Source organism: Equus przewalskii, chromosome 8, assembly GCF_037783145.1.
Source record: "Equus przewalskii isolate Varuska chromosome 8, EquPr2, whole genome shotgun sequence".
In the NCBI taxonomy this organism is placed as follows: Eukaryota; Metazoa; Chordata; class Mammalia; order Perissodactyla; family Equidae; genus Equus; species Equus przewalskii.
The window spans coordinates 60,489,119-60,512,125 of NC_091838.1; the positions used below are offsets into that span (position 1 = coordinate 60,489,119).

The window sequence follows — 23,007 nt, forward strand, 5'->3', positions numbered from 1 at the left end:
AACAATGATCTACTCCTGATACCTAATTCTAAGACAGACAGATAAGGTAGAGAGCCTTGCTAGGAATTTGTCATCTAGATTAAATAACTCACATAGCATTGAGTATTCCTTACCAAAGCTTTCTTAGTGTTGTTTTCCCTGTATTTTCATTCAGGAGCAATGCGTTCTTTGACAGTAGTCGAGGAATGCAACAGGCAGAGCTTTGAATCAATAAAAATCATCACTCCTACTGTCTCACCCTGTGCTTTCTTAATTCAGAGCATCCTGATATAGACCAAAGTACATTGTTTCTCATATCACGCTTCACCTTGAAATATACAAGTACAAGAGAAAGAAATCTAGGACACTCTGCCACAGGTTTTGTTGTTTTGTATAAAGGAGGTTTCACTGGCGTTATACAAACTGTCCGTTTGCTTGAGGCCCCTAGATCTTTTTATACCCAGGAGCAGAGCACCAACAAGATTCAGGATGCTTTCTCTTTGTAAAGTGGGGGAAGAGCAACTGTGAAAGGAGAGCAGGAAAGGCTGATACAGCTGCAGGAGAGTTCTCAGACAAGTTTCAGCAAAGAAAACATAGGCAAGATAAGACACTAGAAATTGGTTCCCTTAAAACTTTCCTTTTTGAGCCTGCTTCTTGGAAAGTCTTCATGTGCCCCAAAAGGAACGTGTCTGGGGGATATATCCCCAGTTTACAGCCCACGGCACCAGAGAACAGCAAGATCTCAGAGAACTCTACCCAAGGTCATGATGATGTCTAAGCTTCCTTTTGTCTTGGAGAAAGCAAGGAGAAAGAAAAGGAAGAAGAGGCGAAAAACTGAATATTTACTCGAAATTAACTAAGTTATTTTGGGAGAGACCAAATTCTAAAATGGATGACACTGTATTTCCGTAGTGGCTAGATTAAGTCGTGTTTTGTCGACAACAGTAGAAATGGGTTGTGAGCACACGAGCAAGTGAAGTCAAGTTTTATTTCTGCATATTCAAGTCATCGTGGGTAAAATTATCCCTGTTACTGTGCAGATCAGGAATGGATGTGGAGATGAATTTCGCTCAAGACAATTAGTCCTAGAAGACAGGGAGAAGGATTTCAACTATGTTTAATAGCAGAGGTTTTTTATTTCCCTAAGGAAATATGATACTCAAAACACACACACAAACTATAAAAAGAAAAGTGTTCTGGTTGAAGCCTGAGTTGGAAGTCCAGATGCTCACCCATCTTGCCTCCTCTTTGCCCCTCAGATCTGCTCCTGAGCCTCCTTCACGGACTTTACTTTCCACGAGACACATTTGTAAAACGTTGGGCTATACTGACCTCTTTATGGACCTTGAGATCAACTTTGCAGCAAAGTCAACGTTTAGAACAAAGCTGAGAACCTCAAAGATGTAAAAGCAGATTTTCTGAAGGAACGGATTCAGTACTAAAAGAGGACATCAGGCAGCCTGGGTTTGAATCCCAGCTCAGGTATGTATGAGTTATATAAATCACTTGAATAACAAATAAATTTAGCAAGTTACTAAACCTACCTGTATCTCAGGCTATCTATGATCACCCAGTTTACAGGATTGTTAGAAAAATTAGTGCTGATACATGCAAAGCACCTGATACATAGTGGGGGCTCAGTAAATGACATATAAATTGATGAGATTTAATAAAACTCATGGACTTTTAATTAAGTTATGTTTGGCAAGTTTTCTTTCTCTGCATCTCTTTAATTCTTCCTATCTTGAACAAACACACTGAACTTCTTAAAGCTTATTTGACTGCCTTATCTTTGGGACAGAGGGAGAAAACAACAAGTAAATTCAGATTTTTGAATATCCAGATAGAGAAAATAATCCTAAAGCAGACGACTTAGGTCCAGAGAGAGGGGTGTAGTGAATCATTTTTGCACACTTCTAACACTGTATCTGATGTCTCAGAGCACAGTGAGGTCAAAGCTCCAAATGAGAAAGGGGAGGATGGGTAGAAGGGGTCACACTGCAACAAAAGTGTATTCTCATAGTCAAGAAAGAAAAGAAAGACTGTCGTACTATACGACAGACAGTCTTCATAATGTTTCAAATTACCAACAAATGATTAAGCTATATTCAATATTTTGTATTTAAGAAATAAAACGAGTCACCTTAGAAATGCCACAATCAAAACTATTTCATCTTTTAAAACTCTGGCACTTAAATCATTTGGTTTCCTTTCTCCAAAAAATCCATTTATGGGCACTGCACATTTACTCAAAAGTAATGGGAGATATTGTAGCATAGCGCTGAAAAGCTGAGGTCATGTAGGCGCACTGCTTGATTTCAAATGCAGTCAGAGTAGCTGAGTTCAAATCCTACCTATACTCATCCATCTGTATGTAACTTTGGGCAAGTTACTTTTAACCCTGCTAAGACTCACTTTACCAATCTCAGTGGGATTAATAATGATAAATAATTCACAGATTTGTTGTGAGAAATGAGTGACATACTCCAGGTAAAATGTTTAGTACAGTTCCTAGAACATAGTAAGGACTCAGCAAAACAAAATATTAGTACTCCTACTATTACTGCTACTGCTACTGTACTGCAGTGGTAGTGGCAGAAATAGTGTTGCAGTAGTACTGCTAGTATGAGTATTAATACTACCAGTATTCGTATCATGTATAGGTATCTCAATTTCAGATGTTTCACTACTGGTTCCCCAACTACGTTACAATTTTCTTCATAACAGGCTTCATTTATCACAATTTTAAAATCTGCCACAATTCCTAGCACAGTTCTGGACTTGTAGTAGTCAGCTAGAAAATATTTCTTGATTGATTGATATAATATATGCATTATAGTTGGATGAATATGAATTCATTTGCATTTCAACTCAACTACTTTAATAAAAACCCAGTTTCACATTTGATGTCTCTGTCTACTCAACTCTATGTTGCAAACAGCTAATTAGGGATGCTATGGTGCTGTTTGAGTTTTGGCAGACTATAATCCATGGATTTTAATACAACCAACTGCCTAATTCATCTACATTGGTCCACAAGCCAGGAAAATATATTCAAATTGAAGAATATTATTTGGTTAAGGAAAATCAGAGGAACAGCCTTGCCTAATTATGACTTTTAGAGTCAAAAATTTACTTAGAGAAATGGTTTTATTGATGCTTTCATTTATACTAAGCTTTGTTTATGTCATAAATACTAAAGAAACAATATTTTGCCCCCAGGGATATTCACAGGTATAGCATTAGCCAAGTAAACATGTCAGTAGTTGTGGTAATGTGTTCAACATTTTTCAAAGTAATATGGAACAAAAACATTTCAGTTAAAAATAAATTTGAATTCTGATATCCATGCAAATACCATTTTTAACACACAAATTTTCAAATGAGAGTACTCTCTGTGAAATAATTCTGAAGAGTCAATCACTATATGTTTGCTGAATTAATTTTCTTTTACTTTTCATTTCTACTCAAAACAATTAAAATTAGATAGGTCTCTAATTTTAAACAAAATGAGACAATATGAAATAATACATCTCATCTTATTGAGTTATATATAGTTTACATAAAACCATCGTATATAATTCTGTTTTGGGACTGACTGGATGTAACAAGTCTAGTTAAATCCATGTAAATTATCTCTCAAAGTCTCTTGGTGTATTCAATTGCACCAAGCAATATTATAACATAAAATTTTGTAAACTCAATAGATGGCATAGATATTAGATAGATGTTAGACAGACAGAATAGTGAATAGAGTGATAGAGACAGACTTCAATCATTAATGCAGTTATTATTTGTAATAATCCACTTCCTCATGTCCTCTCTTCTCCACCTGACAGCCCTTAAATTTTCTTTATCTTCTGATTACACTAGGAAACAATAATCAGGTATATAAAAACAGATTTTGATTATGTTAATTTTATGAAGGAGAAAATAGCCCAGGAAAACCAGATTCAATTTTTTTAAAGAAAAGGGCAAAGAGTAGAAAGGAAATTGATAGAGAAATCAGAAAGACGGTGTGAAAAGAACTGGAACCTGTTTTTGACAAGCTAGAATGGATGATGCAATACAGCGGCAGACATTATTTATTGCCATTCTAATATTTATTCTTCTCTTCCTTACCTGATTATATTTATGTCAGTAATTTTCCTCACCTCCCAAATAAAACAACAACTAAATCTCACAGTCTTCCTTTCAGCTAGGAAAAGCCATGTCCTGATCAATAAATGAGATGTCAGTAGGAGGGCATGGCTTGAGCAGGGAGGAGCTGCTCGAAAGGAGACATTGCAAAGGAAGAGACTCAATTCATATGTCCCATTTGCCCTTTGACTTTATCCTTCTTGCTGCCTAGAATGATACAGAAGGGTATGATGCTGGAGGCACAGCAGCCATCTTGTCACCACAAAGCGATAAGCATCAAGATGAAAGCCACGTGAAAAGCCTGGATAAACGTCTATTCAAAATCAAAAAAAAAGAAAATTTTAAGGCTCTTTTGAGGAAAAGAGGGGCACCCAGCAAGGAGGTTACTTTTGGACTATGTTCCCCACTTCCCCGGACAAAAAGATAGTTCAGAAAAACTTCTGTGAATGGGAGGCCAAGAACAAACACATTTTAGGCTGTCAAAGGGCTGCATGGAATATAATATGATCTGAGTTTATGGGAATCAATAAGAATCACCCAGAAATTACTTCTTTTCTTTGAAACTGAATAACATGCCTGTATAGGTCATGGTTGGTTGCAGAAAACATTATCTGCTCTTGCTTATTTAAAAAGAAAGAGTTTCATTACAACATATTAAATGGTTTATAGAATTTTGGGGAAGCTGAAAAGACAAAATTTAATTTAAACTTTCAGAAATGACTTCAGAACTACCTCCAAATTTGAGCCACATAGAGAGCCACTGTTTCTTCTATGATCAGGAAACCTGCATGAAACAAGGCCAATTTGCTTTAACTATACTCAGGTAGTTGTCTGTTTGCAAAAGAACTTAGCTAATGCATTACTAATGCCCACTTTGTAGATAACATCTCTGAGGCTTGGGTCACCATGGTAACTGGTGGGGTTCTTAAATTTTTCAGGAACTGAGAGTCAACTCCTTGCCCAGTTCAGGCTGGTTAAGACCACCAAATCGTCAACTGGCCCTGCACGGAGGACTGATAGGTGACCCTTTGACACCAAGAGAAGCCGAGAACTCCACCCTCAGACCGTGGTAACGCAGTCATTTTGTGAACACGTGTCCTATGAAGAGCCATGAAGTTTGACTATCCTTGCACCGATCATCAATCACCTCGCTTCTCCTTATCTCCAATCATTTATTCCCACACTTCAGACCATCCCATCCCTTTATCCCATAAATACCCCTAATCCCCATTTTTCAGAGAGGCAGATTTGTGATTGGTTCTCCTGTCTACTCACTCAGCTGCCTTTCTCTGCTGCAAACTCGCCATCTCTGTGACTGGCATATTCGTGTGGCAGGTTCGGTAACTTGCAGACCCAGAACCTTACTGCACCACCATCATCTGTAGGCTTCCATGGTCAGAAAGCTGCTGCCAGCTCCAGAACCAAGCTACCCCTAATATAACTGATGAGGATCAAGGCTGACCCAGGGAGAAAAGCCCAAGGCGTCCTGCCCTGCATACCGATCTATATCATCCTCCAGGAAGCATAGGATGTCCTGACCTGATCAGATCTGATTCTTATCTAAAGTTATAGGACCACCCAATAACCAGACCCCACCTACTCTGATACCATTTTAATGACTTTTTTACATAATCTTTCCTTTGTCTTGTAAAGAGATAACTCACATACCTATGCCTTGTAAATTTATCCCTACCCTCAACCCACGTTTGCAGCTCTTTACTGCCCATGGGTCCTGTCCCCATGCTATTCTCTGAATAAAGGAGCACTACTACCAGATCTTGAGAGTCCAAGAAAGCTTTCTTTTGACTCCTCGGCTCACCTGAGCCCTCGTCAAAACCACTAGCAATATGGATGACGCTTACCATGCCAGTAAAGGAAGGTACAAATAGAAAAAAAACCTGAATCGGGTATGAGTGCCAATCCATCACATCCATTGGGGTTGGGCCAGAGTAAGACAAATAAGGCACAGAGAGATCAAAACTTAAGGACGCACTCATTTTCAGGGGTGTGCAACTGCCCCTAAGTGAGCACTTCCTTAAATTTTGTACCCTAGGTGTCTCATTTGCTTCAACATAGCTCCAGTCCTGAAATCCACCATACAAATAGAACGAGAGGGACTGGATTTGGAGTGGATGCAAATAGTGGAACTAGGGAGTAAAATGGGAAACAACTAAAGCAGTGTAACTATTGTGGGGGTGGGGAGGGAAACTCTTCTGAGTGTTCAATAATTTGTGGGCTTGTTCAATGTGTTTTTAAGGGAAAAGCTTTGACCTCTTTAATCAGTGTTATGGAAGCAACTCAGATTATGTAGCAAAAGCTTCTGATGACCTGCCTCTCCTCACCTCAGCTAAATGTGATTTCAGCTGCAGCTGTGGTAGATAACTGCATGTGGTCTCAGACTCTTCTGGAGCTGCAAGCGTCCCACCTCAAGTATGTACTGCCCCACTTCTTGCCCCAGGACCTTCTCAAAAGCCACAGAAGCCAACAGGGGCGGTCTTACGTGTAGGGACCTAATCACCCCAGGGACAATCGTCATCCAAGGCGAGAAGGAGCCGGTGGATAAATGTTTCAGCCCAGGGCTTCTCAACCTCTGTGATGCAGAGCCAGTTTCCTTCCTTCCTATCTTTAAGTGGTCATCCAGAGAAACCAATACTTTCACTTTTGAAAATCATACACTTAAACGTTGCAGCAATGTCAAATTGCTATAAAAGATTCTAAAAGCTTACTCTGACTTTCTGAACTTGTCATGGACCGGTAACAAACATTCTGGGAACAGACACCAGGCTGCAGACAGCACTTCGAAAAGCACTGCTTTCACCTTAGTCCTTCAGGACAGCAATTCTGGAAGCCATTCTGTATGCTTCTCAGGAGATTCTGGCCAATTCAAACCTGTTTCCCATAGCAGTCATCTTACTAACCCACTCTTATGTTGACTTTCCTCCCTCCCTGCCTCTCTCTCCCCACTCTCTCACCCCTGCTCCCTGTATCACCCCTGCGTTCCTCCACCCCAAATAATGACCTGCACAAGTAAAGTCCTAGTCTAGGCTGGACACCTAGGTAATCCAAACTAAGACACTAATGCCTACAGTTCTGTGATCAAGATACTAATATGGAGAAAAGTTGTGAAATATAGATAGTGCATTCATAGAGAAGGAGGAGTAAAAAACACCAATAGCCAATTCCCAACGTAATAATGGGAAGGGGTCCTCCTTACATCTGTAACTCCTAAAATGAAGGAAATAAATTATAAATCCTTCCTGATATTCTTAACTCTCTTCAGAAATAGGAAAGGAAATATGTCTTTTTCATTTGTTAAATCTTATTATTCTCCACTCTTATATGAAGCATTATAGATAAAATTCTGGTTACATACGTTTACTATAGGAATACAAAAAATAGTATTGAAATCTATGGGTTCTGTCATTACCTAAAGCAAGTTAATAAACCTCTCTATGCTTTAGTTACCTCAGCTAGAAAAATGAATTTGATCTTGGAATATATTTGATATACATCTTCCTAGGATGGAAACAGAGTCCAAGTACAGCATTTGGTAAATTACCAAGCACAAATTAGGTATTATTAAATAATTGTTATTTTCTCTCTCATTACTTTCCTGTTCCCTCATTGTGCTCCAGCCATAATGACCTTCTCCCTATTCCTCAGTGCACCAAGTTCTGTCCTGGTCCTGTATGCCTGTAATATTCCGTACCTTCTAACAACTCACATTCTCATTAGAACAAGTTAACACATGTTCATCTTCAAATAAGCATATCTGTGACTTTATCAAGGAAGCATTTTTGACACCTTAATCTAGATCCGCCATTGTAGACTCTCATTCTTCCCTATACTTTTTCCTATAGCACTTACTGCAATTGCAATTTAAAAGTTACTTTATCATATTTTTCTGATTGTCACCCTGTTCCCCATCATATATATGGAGGGAGGGATCTTGTCCAGTGCGTCCCTGTGCCCAGTATAATGTTTGTCATATAATAGGTACGCACAGAAATGCACTGTGTACACACACTCTGTCTCCATTTTATTTGAAGCTGCATAATGCCCAGAACAAAATAACAGGTTGGAAAAGGCCCACCTTTCAAAGCGATTTACTAGACCACCAACACAAGACTTGCTAAAGACAAATTTGTGACTCTTGGCCAACAGCCATATGGAAAGCTGGAACAGGATATTGGAAGAGAATCAGACATAGGAAAGAGTTCTTCCGTCTCACCTTTAACCTATGAGAAGAGCTTCAAGAACACCACTGGAATGATTAATATGCTATTCCTGGAGTTTAGAACGCACAAGACTGTCGTCTGAAACACACCAGAGAAACTGAATTATATAGCTATGGCTATCAGCCTGGGCTATGTTGGCAGTGAAGATGAATGACTATTTCTTGCCAGGCTGGGATCATTTTACATTGTTTGCAAGAGGCCTTCCTGAAATGATTCTGTGACCCTAACAAAAGGGGTAGACCCTTGATGCATAGGGTAAGATGCCCAAACAGAGGAGATGAGTAATTCACACCACAAAACATTTGGATAAACGTTCCCAGTTGGAGTTTTCTGCAGAAGCAATGAAAGTGTTTCACGAGGGAGTAATTCCAGTGGGATTTTTCCTCTCTCTCACAGCTCCTTCCTACCCTTGCCCAATCTCTAATCCTCAGAGAGACAGAAACAGTCTAGTGGTGAGAGGGCAGAAGAGGAAAGACGGAAAGTTAAAATGGGAAACCTCCCTTTCCTTCTGCAGGTTCCAGCCTGAAGCAGATCCTAGCTGAGGAAACAATGATTTCCTATAAAGTTCAGAATTCTAATTTTATATTGGAGTGAAAGCAATAGTTAGAAAATTAGACTTTTCTGTGCCTTAAAATGCCAAGAAATGTCACAGATCCATCTCTAAATTTTACTCAAGATACGAGAAAGAATAAGCTGAACAGAGTGGGTTTGAACAAACAGTCGTAATGGGGTGGAGGGAGCAAAGTTATTTTCTATGGAGTTTCTATGAAGTTACGCTCCATAGAAATGTATTCTTTCAACATAATGGTTATTTTTGAATGAATAAAAAAATGAACATAAATAGTCCTATTATCAATGTTCATTGTAACAATTTTTTGATGAATAGAGGTACGGCATAGGAGTTTAAATGACATTCAGCTTTTCCTTTGTGCTTTAAAATTATGTACAAAAATTACCTAAATTGATTATTTTTCTTGTGTTATAAAATATAATAGACTGCTATATTTACAGCATTAACGACACTGAAAATTTGCAAGGCATTAAAATGTATGCTTGTAAGCAGAATTAATAACTTGACTATCTAACTTTTGTCTAGTTTATTATCCATGGCATACTACATAGATAGATCTAGAAAACTATTCCTGCCTACATTAAAGTTTTAAACAGTTATGAGATAGTATTACCCACCACATGGTTTAAATATTTTATGCAATATCTTTAATCACCTCTTCATAATTTACAGTGTTGATTGCAAAACTATTACAGATGTGCATTAATAATATGTAATATTATCTTCTTACAAATATATGTCATAGATGCATTTAAATCCTTTGCTTTTAAGGTGAATACTAGAGTTTATTTATGACCACTGCACACATTATTTTTAAATTGTGTTTCATGCTTAGTTTTCCAGGCCAGATTATTGTCACCTCTCAATAACAATGGTGGTACCCACCTTTTGGATTACACACATAATTTCTCTGTAGTATTTATTGGGACTATTCACAAATATTCAAGTTTTCCTCCTGGATATGTGACAAGATTTCATTTTCCTGTTCCCCTTTGAGGATAAGCATGGTCATCTGACTTGTTTTAGCTAAAAAAATACAAGTGGAATTGGTATGTCACTTCCAGATGGAAATTTTAAGAGACCCAGTGCAATTTCCCTGATCTTAGAAGCATGTGTCAAGATGCAACTTCTGTCAATCTGGGACCATGCCTTAGCACACATGCCCACCGACGTTAGTCATTGTGAAATGAGTGAGAAATAAACGGTCTTGTGCTCAGACATAGCAATTTGGGAATTGTTTATTCCTTCAGCACAGGCTAGACCAGGAAGTGGCAAAGTTTCTCTGTAAAGGGCCAGGTAATAAGTATTCTAGGCTTTGCACGCTATAAGGTCTCTGTTGCAACTATTCCACTCGGCCACCAAAATGATGAAGCAGCCATAGGGGAACAAAGGTAAAGGAATAGGCATGACTGTGCTCCAATAAAACTTTATTTAAAAAAACTATTGGTGTTGGTGAGCCAAGTTTGGTCTGTGGGGCCCTAGTTTACCAATCCCTGGTCCAGCCTATCCTGACTGATACAGTCTCATAGCAGAGTCATGGGAAATACACGAAGGTAAATAAATCACGTATTTTGCTTGATAACCCTGAGTTTTTTCTATCTTGGAATTTAAACTAATACTTCCAAAGAAGTTTTCAGCTTCTTTGTGGTTTTCATTTTCCATGTATTTTCTAAATAGTATTAGGACTGTATTTCAGTTAAATAAAAAATAAACATTTCTACATCCCTGAATTGAAATATTCAAATTTTTCTTCTTTTTCTTGGGCTAAACATAAATATCTTGGCAAGGTTTGGAGGACATTGTTTTATATTTCAATTATTCAATTATAAGAAAATGAACCATTGCAATACGTCAGTCTTTATAGTTGGCTAGAGATACAAACATAAACTTGCCTGAGTGGAATTAGCAAAAAAAAGTTTCTCAATCCAACAAAACGTCTTTTTCCTAAAACTCAATGGTGTCATACAGGTGGAAATATGGCTACAAAAGTCAAGGGTATGTGTTAAAGAATACACACTCACGTTTATACACTTTATTCACACACAGACATAGCTGTCTATAGTGAAAATGGTTAGAAAGGAAAATACTTGAGAAAGCATCATTTCTGTCAAAGGGAGCTATATCCCCTAAGTGAGTTCAATCAATAAATAAAATCTAGATCTCTCTTATTCCTGTGACCTACAAGGATTTTTATTTAGTAAAATGTATTCCAATTCCGCATTCTTTTTTTCTCAGAGTAACTTCTTCATCAACATTTAAAATAAATGAAGTGAAAAACGTTAAAATGTATGTGGAGTATTTGAGCATTAGTGTAATAAGTAACCACATATTTCAATGAACATAGTACTTTCTGGCTGTTAGTTATTAGACCTGGAAAGAAGTCATTATGTTTCATTCCACACAATTCAATGAATGGATTTTTGACAAGGCAAATTGCAATAATTCCTCCAGATCCATTACTTTTTTTTTTTTCCTTGTAAAAGCCTTCAGCCTTGGGATTATTAGTATAGTAGATTCTTGTGCTTCTAAAGTGTTGATGAATTGGCTAGCCTACAAGAATACTCACTTAATTAAAATTTTTTCTATTCATAAATGATTTTTAAAAATTAGGTGAAATTATAGACTAAATGCTTCCAAAAGTTCTTAATTTTCATTCTGGTACCTGTGAGCAGAGGTTAACGAAAGCAATTTAAAGCATTGAACTTTCTTCTTCGTGTGTGTATGTGTGTGTGTGTAAATATAAACCTTTAAGCATATGCATTTGCTCTGATTTTCTAGATTCATCTGAAAGAAATATTTAGGATCTGGTATTAAGTCCGTCAACATTGAGGGTTTAATGGAAATCTTGCAGGGTCTTTCATGTACTATTCGAAGTAATTAAAGATTTAAAAATTCCTGGTTTGATTTTTACCATGTAGACACATTTGTTCCACTCATTAGCGTAACATCATATAACATAGCCCAAATTAACAAAATGTGAAGAATGTCATCCCAGCAGGAACTCTGGAACATGAAATGGATTTCTATCGCTGGAATTTTTGTTGGAGCTCATTTGGGTACTCACAATATGCTGTAATAGTTTCATTTACGTGCCCAATTCTCTGGCTTCATCTTATGATTTTTCTCCATAACAGGGTAAAAAGACCTTACAAATAAGCCAAGTGTGTAAATGACTGTTGTTTTTGTTTTCTTTTGATATTTGTCCCTACGGGCTTGATTTGTAATTAAAATAAGGTTGCTTACATGGAGGTCTTGAAATTTCCCCCATTCTCTTTTGTATTTTAGAAAAATCTGTTTCTGAGAAGTTGAAATATCCTTATTACTCAGACTTAGATAAATATGTCTTCTTTACAAGAGCTATTAATTTCTTTAAAACATAGTCTTCCAGATGGAAAAGATAAGATTAAAAAAACTATGAGATATGGTATTAATTTTGAAACTACATGTTCTGAAGGGGAATAGAATTTGCCACCCAAAATATGTCTCTTTGGCATAAGGATTATTCTGAGCTGATTATTTAAAAAAAAAGCAGACACTGGAGAAGCTCTGAAAAACAAGTAGAAGTGACCCTTTTTGTAAGAGACATTTACATTTTTAAGGGAAATCTCCATGTAAGGATGTCTCCCTCTCTGTACCAGGAGAAGGATGACTCTAAATATCTGGAAACTCTTCCCTGTGAAGAAGGCAACAACAAATCTGCATAACAACCTTACCCTTGTTTACTGTGCTTTGCCTGATATCTTTCCATAACGGAACCCCCCAACATCTTTTTCCTGCTTTAGCTAGAGATGGGATTTAAGGCGAGGATTTGGGCCATTTGGGGGAGTTACTCAGTTTTCCCGGGTCTCTCTCATGTATACAGGAGGTATACATGTTATTAAACTTCTATGTGTTTTTCTCCTCCTAGTCTGCCTTTTATTACAGCGGGGGTTCTCAGCCAAGAACCTAGAAAGGTAGAGGGAAAATTATTTTTCTTCCCCTGCAATTCGTATCCATACAGTATCGATTGACTATCTTCTGTAAAAACAAGCAATTTAGTCTCTCTATGCTTCCTTTGATTTTTCCTCCCAAAAGTTCCTGGTTTTCTGAAATATAGTATAATGATACTATAATGTGTGTATATTAGTGGATTAGGCCTATAGCGTCGCTTCACTTCAGTAACTACAATTTCCATATTTCCTGGTTTTAGGTAATACTTAAATGTGTTCAATAATCTTCACTAGTTCAATTTCTGTGGCTTCTTCTTTCCTAGATTCTTCATTTGATTCATCTCTTGGCTGAAAGATTTTGTTGTCAAGTTGTTCTTTTCAAGAAAGATACGTGGATGCTTTCTAATCCTTTCACACTTGAAACGGTTTGATTCTTATCCTTTATGCCTGAGGTGCAACAAAGAAAATTTCTCAATGTAATTTTTTTCTCCCCTGAAAAGTGTATATATTGTTACTCTGCTATCTTCTGGTATTGAGTCCTTCTGTGAATTTTTGGTAAGCCTAACTTTTTCCTATTGACCTGCTTTGTTTTGTTTTTCCCTATTGACTGCCATATAATTCTTTCTTCATTATTAATAGTGAATAACTTTACCACAATATTTCTTGGCTTCCTTTTGATCTTCACATTCAAGTATTCCTTCATTTCAGGCATATTTCCTTACGGAAAATTTTCATTATCTGCTCCATTTGTTCTGCTATCCTTTTTACCAATTATAGTTTCCAAGTTATCTATCATTTCTATAGCTTCTCTAGTATAATTTCTAAATTTTTCCCCTTTTGAATTTTGTTTTGTGTGATTTCTCTCACTGAGCTTCAGTTGTATTTATTTGACTGTATCAAATACGACTTCCTTCCTGCATTGTTTTGTTTCACCTCCACTTCTTTCATGAATTTTGCCATCTTTTTTCTTTTTCTTTCTTTTTCCTTTGTTTGCATTCTTCCATTGTGTTGCTTTCGTCTTTAAACCCTTGTATCTCTTCTCTGAGCTGTTAATTTAAGGCAAATCACATCACCTCCAATTTCATTAAGAACTGAGAAGAATTTTGTCAGAATGTCTCTTCTGTTTCCCTGGGAAATACTTTTATAATGTATGTTTATTTTTTATGTGACTGTTCTGCCTTTTTCTTGTCAAAATTGACACTAGTAGAGCCATTTTAAAATGGAGTCAGAGTCGCCCTTCCAGAGAAACTGCCATTCTGTCTCAAACCTTAGACTGGGCCAAAACGGCAATTGTTTTCCCAAGCAATTGTTTGAGAAGTCAGCAGGAGAACGGACATCCTGATCACAAAGACTGAGGATTGTGGACTTTCTGAAGATAGAGTCAACAGTCAATGTTTAGCCAAGACTAGCTCTCTGCCTCCAACTCCAGCTAAAAGTCTTTGTAATACAACCTCCCTTCTTTCTCTTTAAAAGCCCCTCACTTTTACTCCCTAGCAGGACAGTATTTGGGTTTCTATCTGAATCTGTGCTCCCTGAACTGCAATTCTTGAGACCCCAAATAAACTTTTTGCTTCTCTTGCCATTTATGCCTCTTATTCATTGACATCCTTATGTTCTTTTCTTCCTTTAAATTGTTGTTGCTTTGCAGTGCATTGGATAGCATCCAGTGAGAACTACTGTAGGTATTTCAAAGAGTGAATTCCAACAGAAATGTAGTAGAAGGGCAGGAAAAGTACATGGGTGATGGCAATGCTACCCAGAGGTCACTAACTAGAGGAAGCCACTCCCATCTCAGGGCTGCAGAAACAAACAGGAAAAAATAGTGCTAGCCAGAGTCCATTAGTGTGCTGCCACTTGAGGCTGCTGGAGTGACACTTCTGTCACTGCTGTGATTGGAGATCCAACTCTGCTGCCCATGCAGCCACTGCCTTTGCCCACCACAGCATCCTTGCGAGCCTCTTATTGCAGAAGACCTCAGACACCTGCAAAATACCGCTTTCCAGAACAAAAATAACAGGAAAACATGACTTCTCCTTTCTTCTTGCTTTTTCATCTCCTGTGAATAACTCCTATTGGAAGTTTGGACTGGGACCCAACTGACAAGGGAACCTGTGAAATATAGTTGATGGCTTTCCGGGCCTTGGAAATGAAGGAGAAAGTATAGAAAGGCAAAGTATGGCTGAGGTCCAAAAGACAAAGCTGGCATGTGCAGATCCACACATAATTCTGCTGCTTGTTCCCCTTTGATCACTGCCCGTGTTTGAATGAGCACCACGTAGAGCAAAGCAAAAGAGTACGAACACGTCTACATTGTAGCTCTGATGCAGGATTTCAGAACTTTCCCTTCTAAACTTTTGAGAAAATGTTTAGGCAATTAAGATGGGAAAACCCACAATAGCAAAGCTACTGCTTCATTTTCTCTTGTGTCTTCCTTTGGATTTTTTTTTCCTCCAAAGAGATTAGTGCATCTCAATTAGAACAACTTAAGGTACACTTTTTTTTGAAATTTGGTGATAATTGCTCCTCCTTCCTTTCCCCACTTTCCTCCTGCTTAAAGGCCGTCACTGTGGAAGAGAAAACTAGTGCTCACCAACTAGCCACATAATCATCCACATCACAAGTCTCCCTTGCAGATAGGATGGAAGCCATGTGGCTCCACAGAGAATAGATTGTGAGCAAAAGTACTGTGTGTCACTTCCTCAAAGGACCCATTCCAAATAGCAAAGATCAAAGTGGAAAAGAGTTGTCTGACCTATATCGAACCTTATACACACAAAAATTTTGTGAAGTCACTGGTAGTGGTGGGTTTTCCCATCTTAATTGCCTTGACTGGGTGAAAGGCAATAAAAATAGCATCATGGGTCCACATCGTTCTTCCAGCTTCATCACTCTTTCCATTCTATGGGTTCCAAATGGGTTTTACAGAAATAGTTTTCATTTATCTTACGGTTCACCCATATCCCTTGATTTCATTATTCTAATAAATAGATCCTAATATAGATTGTTTTCAGATAATTTTAGGAAAATATTTTTTGGCTCTAGTTTTGAGAAAGAATGTGTCAACTCTCAACATCTTCCTTCATTAACAATCAATTTCAATGCAATTATGCACTTCAGTCTTTTGGATTTGGATTCCCTGTATCACTGAAGACATAATTTTCTCCATTTTTACTCTTCTTCTTTGTCTGTTTTTTAAAAGATTTTTAGTGAGTGTAAAAGACAACTTTTTCTCCACCATTTATATCTGTACTGAAATTTTACAGGTAGTATCATGTACAACGGATCATGTCAGTCCACACACATGCCTTTCCTTGGCCCTTCCCCTTCCACCCGTCCCCAACATAAACCCCACAACAAAAGCAGACTAAATAAACATACAAAATAACATTCACCCAAAAATTATGATGAAATTATGCATAAGAGAAGGGTTGGAAGAGTTATTTCAGCAAATGAATAATCAAGATATACATTTAGAAAACTAGGTAAAATATATTTTTGGGCTTTTTAATTTCCCTTCCACTTTTAAAAGAGCATTTCAAATCTATTATGTTCATAAACTCTTTCGATAAGGCATATGCTCATTGCTCAGAATATAGCACACCTTCTTTCCATTCCTACTTCCCGATTCCTTTCTTGTCTGAACACTCATTTTAGTAGTTTTTCATACAATATGCAGAAAGAAGAGAAAAGGTACTAGGTCTCTATGGGCAATTTTACAACAAACAACCAGTGTAAACAGGTAAGAGTCTTTTGAACAATTCTCCTGTAGATGAAATGAGTTTATTTTAAGCATACTGTGACATGATGCCACATTTTTTAATAGTTCATTGTTATATTTATGTTAAACAAGCATATTTTGATTGTACTGTATTCCTGTAAATTTTTTGTCTTTATATAGATAGAAAAAATAATGAAAGGATGGAAATCTAATAAAATATGACTCATAACAAATATGAATATATTACTTGGGAAAATTTGCTTTGGACTGTTCATATCTCATTTCATATTTTAATATTTTCACACTAAAGATATTAAATATTTAACTCCCATCACCAGCACCAACACATACCCTCATATTTTTTTATCCTCAGCTAAAATTATTCCTAGCTACTACCCTAGTCCCCACCACAGAGACAACAACAACGAGACAACCCTCCAGTGTTTATCTCCTCACTGCCAGAGATTTCCATGTTACCACTTTGTTACTCATCTTGTTACTACTATCACCATTATTTCTTCTCCAACTATATTAATACTACTGTTGTTATCAAATTCATTGATGAGTTTCCGGTGAAATGATGAGAGTAGAACCCAAATCATAGTGGGTGAGAGTGAGAGTGAAGCTTGGGAAAATGGTGAACACAAATAAAAATAATTCTTCTGAGAAGACTGGCTGAAAAGAGGAGGAAAGGTATAATGGAATAGGTATGAGGTCCTGTGTGGTTGATTTGTTGTTGGTATTTTAAAAAATGAAATATTTGAGGGGCCAGCCCAGTGGCATAGTGGTTAAGTTTGTACGCTCCACTTCAGTGGCCCAGGGTTCGTTGGTTTGGATCATGGGCACAGATCCATGGTTCGGATCCTACACACCACTCATCAAGCCACACAGTGGCAGCATCCCACATAGAAGAACTAGAGTGACTTTCAACTAGATATACAGCTATGTACTGGGACTTTGGGGAGCAAAATAAAAGAGGAAGATTGGCAACAGATGTTAGCTCAGGGCCAATCTTCCTCATTAAAAATCATACCTTTAGGGGCCATCCCGGTGGCATAGCAGTTAAGTTCGTGCCTTCCACTTCGGTGGCCCAAAGTTCACTGGTTCAGATCCTGGCACGGACCCGGCAGGCGTCCCACATATAAGGTAGAGGAAGATGGACGTGGATGTTAGCTCTGGGCTAATCTTCCTCAAAAAAAAAAAAAAAAAAAAAGCATACCTTTAAAAAAATGGAATATTTGAGCATGTTTAAAAATGAGGATTCCCTTGAGAAAGGGAGGGTGAACATACAGAAAAGAGAAGGGAAGAGTAAAATGGATGGCTCCTAAAAAGGCAGGAAGGAATTGGATCTAAAGCTCTGAAAGAGGAATTATCATTAAAAAGAAGTAAAAGCTCTTTGGTTTTCCTGGAGAGAAGGAGGAAATGATCACTGTGAATGTGGATAAGTCTCCAGCCTGGCAGTGGTGAGTGGAAGGATATTCTATCAGTGGTCATGTTAGCTGCTGAAAGTGACAAGGAGGAAGCAATGCGTAGAGTGTTTAAGGAGGATGGAAAAATTACAAAATGGCCATAGAAGAGAACAGAACAGATATTTCACCAGAAAAATGTAAAGGAATGGCCAAGCAGTATTAAAAACCCATTTGAATGCAGTGATTCCAAATTAATAATGGAACCAATGTGTCCTCAGGTACGACCATCTCCAGTAATGCTCAGGTGTTCTCCATGGTACCTGCACTGATAATCTGGTTGTATGAGAAATGGGTGCTGCAAGGAGATGTGAGGAAAGAACAAGTATTTTTTATAATGACAAAGGCTTACTGAAATGACAACATATAAAATCTGAGCTGGATGATAAGGAAAAATGAGGAAAGGATCGCATAAATTAGAGAGATTAACATAGTACCATCTTTGAAGAGGTGGATGTAGCTGCAGTTGTAGATTAATTCATCCCTGAGATCAGGGATATAACTGGAAGCATCTTGCTAGGGTATAGGCCATCCCTATTGCCACATGAAATGTTTGTTTGCGAGTCAAATTCACAATTTCTCACCAAAGTTTGCATTCGTTTTTTAAGGAGAAGGCATTAAAGAATTCTTCTAAAAATTTAACTGAAATGCATATTCTCAAATGCACATTTTCTAAACAAAAGCAGACAGCTATTTGCCGAAGTAATTACTCGTTCAAGTTGGGTGGTCTTGAGCTTTTCATCTGAAAGTTCCAACCAGCTCTGATTCCACACATCAAATAGCATTTGGTGTGGGTATACACACACATATATAGATAACTAATTAACATTATATATGAAGCCACAATAGTTTGCATTCCTTTATAATGAAAGACACAATTCACTATTTTAAAAAAGAACAAAAATAAACAAACACAATAAAGACATTTATCCCCAAGTTTAACTTCCTTGTATAATTTGATGAAGATCCAAGTTTATTTTTGTTTTGTTCCTAAATGCCCATGGGCTTCCTGAATAAAGTTAATAATAGTTTCTGAAAAAGCGATTACATTCCTTCAAAGCTAGTGCATAACGCAAGAAATATCCAATGGAGGTGGTACAGTTATCTTTATGAACAGATACTGAAAATATTTCAAACTGTTTGATAGTTTAATAAACTTGCTTTTTTAGAATAGCAAAGACCATTCTACATTAAACCTTAACTTGGTTGGGAAGAAGAGCTGAGATGGGATGAAAAGAAAAAATATCATTTCTAGGTGTGTCATGGTACAAATTTACTTCTTATTCTTGTCTGTCAGATTCTCCCTACTCAAGTAAACATCTGGAAGGCAGCCTAGAGAATTCAGCCATAAAGTGTTTTGTCTTCTATCAATAGAATATCTTTGTCTATTAATTCTTGAATTGATTTCTATAACCCTGGAGTTTGCCAAGGTAGCAATACATAAAGTAAATGAATGAAATCTTGGATATACACAAAAATATTTGCTGGACCAGTTAGTTTTTCTGTAACCTGTTAACATCTGACAGTGTTCAGCAAATGTGTAGATTATGCTTCTGTTCAGTGAACTGGTCTCCACTTAATGATTTGTTTATTTAATGGAAGCCTATTGTTCTTCCTAGGAAATGTAATATATCAAAATAATATTTGTTGAGTCTAGCAAAGCGCTGACCCTCACTGGACATTAGCCAGTTAGCAGTAATGTGTGCAACAGGAGAAAATGGATAGAATCACATACTCAGACCATTAGAGTTGGAAGGAACCTTAGAGACTCTCTGGTTCAGGCCATTCATTTTACGTAAGAGGAAACTGAAACTTGGGAGAAATGGCCTGCCAAAGTTTGCGCAAGTGCTTATAAACTGGACCAGGACCAGAGCTCAAATCTCAGACTCCACATCCAATAATCTTTCCTCCAGCTGAAGGACATAACAAAAAGACAGATACCATTTTGCATTATATTAGCTCCGTGCATTCTCATAAAGATAGTTTTATAGCCTCTTCAACATATTGGAGAACTAAACTTGGTAATTAGAATTAGCACTACAAAAAGACTTATTTTACCATTCTGAAGGCATCATAGATATCATAAATAAAGAATATACATTTATAAACTTATAATTCAAATTTATATACAACCATTGCTTCATCCCCAGACGATTCGAGGCATCATGTCTACTGAGATTATAAATCAACACTGTGGGAAGTAAAAGTATAATTGTTTAAATGGCTTTCAACTATTTCTAATTTATAAACATGATAAATATTCATGTTTTTTGGCTTGAACAATAGAGAATATTGTATATATTTCATCAATTCCACTATACCCATAAGCTATTGTGCTTATGGGAGTGCTTCCTAAGTCCTAGTCACTGTCAGCATGCAAAGAGAAAACCAGAAAATCTAATCTACCCACCAAAGGGTCCCATACGTTAGTACTGTTGTCAATGTGGCTGCCTCACGGCGTCGCTGTTGAAAATGGGAGCTGCTGCAGCCCAGATTTTCTTGCCTACTCTTGGCAACATCCAGGCACCCTCCACCAAAATACATCACTGAAGCGATCTAGTGCAGTCTCTGCCCTCTACTGGAAGATTTCATGTCACCTGAGCATAATTCATGAGCAAAATCAAAGTCCAGCAAAATCCCTTTCTACTGAAAAAACAAGTGGGGACTGAGGACTGCACCATGACGGTATAACGGTGGTTTCTCAGTCTGAAGTCTTCGAGATGCAGGCAGCAGAGCCTCTTGCCCCAGAGCTGAATATAACTTGGGCTCTTCCACCAATTTATAGGCCTAAGTTGCTAATGTTAGGGCTCTTTCGGTTTAACCAAGATCTGTCTACAAGGCCAGTGTGGCTGGGAACAGGTAGGGTCTTAATTCCAACCTCATGATATGCCTGGAAGTAGCACTTCCTCACAATAAGTCAGGCTTGAGGTTTAAACACAGGTCATCAATTCAGGTGCTTCCCTAAAGCCCAATCCCTACCTTACTCATTACTTTTTCAATTTTTCATTCCCACACTTCTCCTTTCTCCTTCTCATATCATTTTATTACTTTTCTTTTCTTTTCTTTTTTACTGGATGCTTCACAAATGGTATACAAATACAATATCCAATTAATTTTTTTTCTTCTCTTGACTCTACTTCTCCCTCCATGCACATATCAATTTGTTGGTTCTCCTTTAAGGCAAAATAACTGTGGATTCTCAAAGTCTCAAGCAAAATCTTCTCTCCGGTGGCTTAATGTCTGTATCACTCTAGTTTTATAAGTGGTTGCCATTTTTAATAGCAATTTTGCTCTCCTTTTAAAAAGAGAAAAAAGTATAATCCTATCTATTAGATCCTGTGCTATGAAAACAACAACAAAAAATATTGGATCAGACAATCTATCTCAAATGGATCTATGAAATGTTTTAAAAAAGGAAGTGGTTGGAGTTCACAGGTATGCTTATGGGGTTTATCTCTGATGCCTTCTTGGAAATAAAGTGGGCAGCAGAGACAGAGTATCTGCCTTTGCTACCACCCCATCAAAGCCAAGCTCTATTCTTTGCTTTCTTTTTTCAATATTAACTAATATTTATTATGAAACTACTACATGTTTGAACTTATGTCCTCTTGGAGTACAAAGATACAAAGACAGACCCAGCCCTGAAAGATTGCATAGCCTAGACAAAAATAGACAGGAAAATAGCACGTAGAACTAGTTAGGACAACGTATTACAGAAGCAGGGAGCTGGCATTTGCAGGATGATAGGCATTGACCAGAAGAGGTAGTAGAGAAGGGGATGGATATTCCAAGAGGAGAGAACAGCACTTGCAAATGCATAGAAAAGGGTACCAGTGGAAACGATATGCATAAGCGTTTCCTATTTCTGGGGTATAAAGCTTGAAGCAGGAATAGCCAAGTCATATTGAGCAGAAAAGAATGGATCACATCTTGACAGTCTTCTATAAGATGTTAGTTTGGGCTTTATCCTATAGGGCAGTCATTCACTAATGGACAAAGGCTCTGGGGAGAAAATAGGAGAATCACATGGGAACCCTTTTCCAAATACACATGGTTACCACATGTGTTTTGAAAAATGTCTCAGATGATTGATACAGCATCTCCTGCTTTCCACCTAATTTGAAAAATCACTGCTGTGGATTATGGACAGCCATTGATGAATTCTGAGCAAGGAAAGGAATAGAGATTTGCCTGATATCCAGATGTATAAGACCTCCATGGACATTGCAGGTCTAACGCCTTGTCCAGTGAAGGCCCACCTTGTGATTATATTTACCACTTTGACCAAATCCCCAAGATAGATTCAACTCCACAACACATTAAACGGAAATGTAAGTATTTTGCAGAAAATTTCATAGGGAAGTGCAGAAAATAATTTGCTCCAGACAATAGTAATTTAATACAAATTTCACATTAGATACGTCTATTCCTCTCCACTGCCGTTTTCTCATTCTTTCTCTCTTTTTTCTCAGTTTCTAAAAAATCCCCTCTATCATCCTGAGCAATTTAATTTTTTACCCTCAACCTGCATACTCCAATCAGAAAAAAAAAGCCCCACAGCCATTATCTATTGTTCTTCAATTACTCCCTCGTTAGTCTCATCTCTATATTCCAAGTAGTTTGTCAGATTATTCAATCCTGTTAAAAGGAGAGGTTCTAAACTGTGGAAATTTTTATTGTGTATTAGAAACACCAACATAATCATTCATTCATTCATTGTATAAACATTTCTTGAATGCATACTATAGGCCAACTCATCTTAACTTATAGTGACTATGTAGTTACATGTCTTGCCACCCTTGTCTCTCTAAGTCATAAGAATGTCCTTATAACAGTGAAAGACAATCATAAAAATACACAGTTAACTTTTTTTCAATTATGGAAGCACTCTTGTGAGCTTCTGAAAAAGGTTTTTCAAAGAATAGTCTTAGCCCTTTATATTTTTTTAAGAATAAAAATGTTGAGA

The 23,007-nt window shown here is 37.4% G+C and overlaps 1 long non-coding RNA gene across 1 annotated transcript; it reads left to right on the forward strand.

Annotated features, from left to right (window-relative positions):
• The first annotated feature begins 1,079 nt into the window (after positions 1 to 1,079).
• LOC139085331 (uncharacterized) lies at positions 1,080 to 14,439 on the forward strand. The gene is made up of 2 exons (XR_011543614.1): positions 1,080 to 1,461; positions 13,181 to 14,439. It is a non-coding gene; the product is annotated as an uncharacterized lncRNA (long non-coding RNA).
• Positions 14,440 to 23,007: the final 8,568 nt, after the last annotated feature.